The sequence below is a fragment of the Oryctolagus cuniculus genome, chromosome 3, assembly GCF_964237555.1.
Source record: "Oryctolagus cuniculus chromosome 3, mOryCun1.1, whole genome shotgun sequence".
NCBI lineage: Eukaryota > Metazoa > Chordata > Mammalia > Lagomorpha > Leporidae > Oryctolagus > Oryctolagus cuniculus.
In genome coordinates this window covers 1704203-1709805 of record NC_091434.1, presented here as the reverse complement: position 1 = coordinate 1709805, position 5603 = coordinate 1704203, and positions in this window count along the sequence as shown.

Below are 5603 nucleotides of genomic sequence, written 5' to 3'. Positions count from 1 at the left end.
GAAGGCCCCACCCAGGTGGACAGCGACCGTCAGAGCCCTTGGTCCCGGTCACAGCCCCACGACGTACCCCAGGTCCACCCAGAGTCCACCTCGTCCCTGGGCGGCCAGAACTCCAACCAACTGCACGTTTCTCGCCTGCCTGGGGATGCACCGAGGTCTCACCACTCGCCTGGAGGTCCCCCAGCGCCCGGCACAGAGCCTGGTGTGCAGGGGGCAGATGGAGTGCCGGTAACCGACAGGTGCCTGCGCCCAGGGCCCAGGACCACACCGCGGCTGCACGGCCATTTGTGCAAGCACCATCTCACATGGGACAGTGGCTGCAAGCTCCAGCCGCCCTCCTGGACAGCCCCGGCCCTGGCCACTTAGCAGAGCCCATTCAGGCCCCTCGGGGTGGCAGCAGATACGAGGGCTCTGCCCACAGCTGGAACTGCCCAGGCCAGGCAGGGGAAAGGAGCCCGCCCCTGGGCAGGGGCCCCGTGGGCCGGGCCATCATCTACTGGGCTGCCCTGGGCCCAGGGGCCTCACGCGTGGCTGGGAACTGAGGCAGCATCCAAGCACCCCGGCTCCCTGACCCTGGAGGCTGGCGCAGGAGCAGGTGACCCAGCCTGAGAAGCTTCCAGGCCCCTCCCTGCCTCCCTGCAAGGTGGACGAGGTGGGGGGTGGGGTGGGGGTCCAGCAGTTGCCCACAGAGTCCACCCCGGAAGCCCCGTGGCTATAACCTTGGAGGGCTCCTTGCCCCATGACCACGATTTCAGGGACCCCTATGCAGCCCTGCCTCCTCAGCGGCCCAGCCCAGGGCCAGGAACCCCGAACCCCTCGACATGCAAGGGCGGGAAGGTGCCGGGCTGACCCCCAGATGCCGCCCTGCTCCCCTCCAGGAGAGGCGTGCCACACGCAGGAGCACAGGGGGCTGTGTGCGTCCTCACAGGATGTCCCCAGCCCGGCGAGCACTGCCCAGGTGTCTCCACGCAGGGGCTGCCCCCTGCTCCCACCAGGCCACGCCCCTGCCATGCCCGTCTGCTCAGGCCGGGCCTCTGGCAGCTAACAGAACACTGGGGGGACCACCAGGCCCCCGCAGGTCCCGATCCCTCCCTGCCAAGAGTGCGGCATCTGCGAAGCACAGCACACGCACACAGCACACGCACACACACACAGCACACGCACACAGCACATGCACAAACACACAGCACACGCACACACACACAGCATACACACAGAGCACACACACACAGCACACACACACACAGCACACACACACACAGCACACACACACACACACACACACAACACACACACAGCACACAGCACACCCACACACACACAGCACACAGCACACACGCACACACACAGAGCACACACACAGCACACACACATCACACACACAGCACACACACACAGCACACACAGCACACACACACAGCACACGCACAGCACACGCACACAGCACACACAGCACACACAGCACACACGCACACAGCACACGCACACAGAACACACACACAGCACACACACAGAACACACACAGGACACGCACACAGCACACGCACACAGCACACGCACACAGCACATGCACACGCACACAGCACAGACACACACAGCACACACACAGCACACACAGTACACACACACAGCACACGCATACAGCACACACACACACACAACATACACCGCCCGCCTTGGGGCCACTCGCTCCAGAACAGGATGGAAGCTGCAGTCCAGCTTCCCGGGGCCTCGCGTGCCAGCCATCCTGGGAGGGGGCGGGCATCTCCCAGCACTGAAGCCCACGTGGAGCTGGGGCGCCTGGCTGCTCCGCTCCCTTCTCAGGGCTCCCCGGGGCAGTGGGCGAGCCCAGGAAGTGGAGCCGGGGAAGTGGAGCCGGGCACGGGGCTCCTGCCCCCGCTGCAGCCTGGCCCAGCCAGGCTGGGGAGTGAACCAGCACACGGATGACGTCTGTCTGTGTCGGAAGAGAAACGGAATGGAAAGAGGCGCTTCCTTTGGTGCCAGGTGTTGAAATGCGTGTGCACTTCTCATGCGTGTTCTGTAGGACCCCTCCCACACGGGGGCGGGGACAGGGCAGGGACAGGCTCACAGAGGCCTCAGGCCTCCGCCAGGAGCTCATGGAAAATCCTTCCTGACTTTTTTTTATTTTATTTATTTATCTGAAAGTGTGGGGGGGTGTCTTCCACCCCACGGCTGGTTCTCTCTCCAAGTGGCTGCCGCGGCCGGCCGGGGCTGGAGGCCAGGAGCCAGGAGCTGCATGCAGGCTCCCACCGCCTCGCTGTTCTCCCAGGCGCATCGGCAGCGGCCGGGCAGGGGCGGAGCAGCCGCCTCAGACCTCACGGGGAGCGGCGTGGAGCAGCTGCCACCCACCGCACCGCAGCGCCAGCTCTCTCCGTCGCTGCTGCTCCTGTGTCCCGTGAGCTTTACAAAGTCCCCGGCGGTCCGTTCCCTGCGGCTGCAGAACCCCGCGGCCGGGTAACCGGTGCAGAAAACGGGTTTCTCTGGTCCTGGAGGCTGAGAAGGCCAAGACTGGGACCCTACCTGGTGAAGCCATCACGCCGCGTTAGAACCTGTGGAAGCCGGGAAGCCGAGTGGGCGTGCCCCTGAGAGGCCAGCACGAGGGCCGGCTTGCTTTATAACAGCCGGGCCACACTGCCCAGCCCAGCCCAGCCCACAGTCACCAGCCCACCCCACCCCACCCCACAGTCACCAGCCCTGCCCACCCCACAGTCACCAGCCCACCCCACCCCACAGTCACCAGCCCTGCCCAGCCCACAGTCACCAGCCCTGCCCACAGTCACCAGCCCAGCCCACCCCCCAGTCACCAGCCCAGCCCCATTAGCGCTGAATGAATCCCTCTTAAGCACCCAGTGGTGTCTTAAGGGTCCCTCTTCCAAGGCGACCACCACGGCCATCAACTTCACCAGGGCTTCGGGAGGGACCGGCTGTGCCTGCCCCATGGCAGGGGCCAAGACAACTCAGTGGGGAACAAGAGAGACCTGGACAGATGCTGCCGGGACACCTGGATCTCCACGCACAGGATAAAGCTGCACCTCCACCCCCACCCGCGCAAAGATGACGTGGAAGGGCGCCAGCCCAGGTGTGCGAGCCGAGCCGGGACCAAACTGGTCAGGAGCATTGAGGCTCTGGGTCGGGCACCGGGTCCTCAGGACGCCAAAGTGCAAGCGACCGGAGCAGAGGTAAGGTGGCCGTCACCCCAGTCACTGCGTGAGTGACAGAAAGCGCACAGAAGGGAGGGAGGCATGGGGCTGGGGAGGGGGACGTTGGTGCCCCAGGAACCCGGCCCCTCGGTGCCAGGGAAGCCGCCGCCCGCGTCCCAGCGCCCGGCTTCGGTCTCGGCTGCGCTGTGGCAGGTCCAGCTTCCGAACCTGCACCCTGGAAGGCAGCCGCTGATGGCGCCAGTGCCTGGGCCCATCGGGGAGGCGATTTTCAAGCGACAATAAATCCGCTTCAGTGGCTTCCATGAAAGGTTCCAAGCACTTTAGCAAGAGCCTGAGTTTTAAATAACATAAATCTCAGTTGGAGGAAAGAACGAATCCCAGGGCACGTCTGTGGGCACGCGGACGCTGCTCGTCCTAGGAACAGGGCGCAGGGGCCTCTGGCACGGCCCAGCAGACCCCGGTGCTGTGCAGCTCACCAGCCCCTTGGGAAAGTGTGGAGGCCCCTCCACTGCCCCCCGCCCCGACCCCTCAGGCGGGGCAGCCAGGGCCCAGCCCGACACACGCTGGCTGTGCAGACATGGGCAAGAGGACGCGGGGCTGGGTCCCGAGCGAGCAGGGAGGGCAGGAGACCAAAGCGAAGCCCAAGCCAGGCGGATCCGGCTGCTGGCGGGCCGCAGCTGTGGTGCCGGCGCGGGGTAATTAGAGGCTTCCCTGGATCTGGGCAAACGGCGTATTTACAGTGCCGCGCGGGGTGAGTGCAACCGCAACCTCCCCACGCCGGCATTAGGCTCATTGCACGCCTGGCCCCCGCTCCAGGAACTCTGAGGCCTGTCATCAAGCACACGGCGGAGGGCCGGGCCGTGGGTCAGCGCGGGGCCGGGCTCGGGTCGGCCAGAGGGGACCCGCGGCTCGCGTGCTTTGTTCCTCTCCCCCGGGATTTCCGGGCGCTCTGCTCAGCACCGCGTCCCAAGGAAGGAATCCCGGCGTCTGCTTCCCTCACTGAAGGCCCTGAAACCAGCGCTCACCACGGGTGGCGTGGGGAGGGGCAGAGCGGACCTTGGCCGGCCACAGAGGCTCTGTCCAGGTCCCGGCAGGGCCACCCCGCCCCCACCCCTCCCCTGTGAGTGGACGCCCCCTGGGGGCCCGCCCAGCTCTCTGGGCCCTGTGAGCCCTCATCCACCTTTCTGATCTCCCCTCGCCCTGGCCAGGCCTCCCGCCTGCCCCCCGCTGAGCTCAGGCTCCGTGGAGCAGGGCTGACCCTCTGCAGGCACCGGGCCCTGCACAGCCGGGTCTTCTCTCTTCCAACAGCGATGTCCTCCTAAGACACCGAAGAGAAGACAGGCCAAGGGGAAACTGAGGCAGACACGGGTGCCCTGGAGCCCCCAGAGCTGCGGGAGGCAGGAGGGGTCGTCTGCAGCAGAGCCTCTGGTGGACACACGGCCCTGCTGGTCTCCTGACCTGATGGAACACAGGTCTGTCCCTTTAGGACAGCCAGGCCCTAGCACAGCCCACCAGCCCCTCCCCTGGGACTCTGGCTGCCCACCGAGCCATGGACACTTATCTCCAGCAGGTCTCTGGCTGCAAGTGGTGGACCCCGCATATGTGCAGTGTCCACCCAGGGCAGCCGGCAAAGACTCATGGACCCACGGTGGGCAGGGAGGTCCGTGGCTGGCGGGGTTCCAGCCAGCACGGGCAGGAGGCCGGCAAAGGGCCCAGCTCCACTCTGCTGGCCACGCAGCAGTGACGCCAGCAGTGAGTGCGGCCAGCCCCGTCCCAGGCCAGGTCGTGCAGACGGCCATGGGCTGCTACGGGGATGAGGGGCGAGCCATGGTGGAGGGGACCCCATAGGCCAGCGTCCCCCTGCCCAGCTCCTCTCCCCACCAGAGTCATCCCCACTGCAGACCCCTCACCGAGGCCCCCCTCACTCGGCCCCCACCGGCCTCACAGCCCCTCCCTCCCCCAGCTCCACTCAGCCTGCGCAGGTTCAAGGTTCAGCCTCCCAGGGCCGGCGCGGTGTTGCGGCGGTTAAGCTGCTGTGTGCGACGCCGGCATCCCATGTGGGCGCTGGTTCGAGTCCTGGCTGCTCCACTTCAGATCCACTCCCTGCTGTGGCCTGGGAATGCAGTGGAAGGTGGCCCAAGTCCTTGGGCCCCTGCACCCACGTGGGAGACCCGGAGGAAGCTCCTGGCTCCTGGCTTCAGTGTTATGGCCACTGGTGAGTGGACCCGCTGATGGAAGGTCGCTCTCTGTGTCTCCCTCACTGTGCGCTTCTCCCACTGAAATCAACAAATCTTTTTTTTTTAATTTACCTTCCTTGAGTCAGTCTGAGCATTTCTGTCCCCAAAGCCCTGCCACCTGGGACCTCTCTCCTGAGCAAATGTGTGTGAGTGCTGCGTGTGTGGGTGCTGAGTGTGTGTGGGT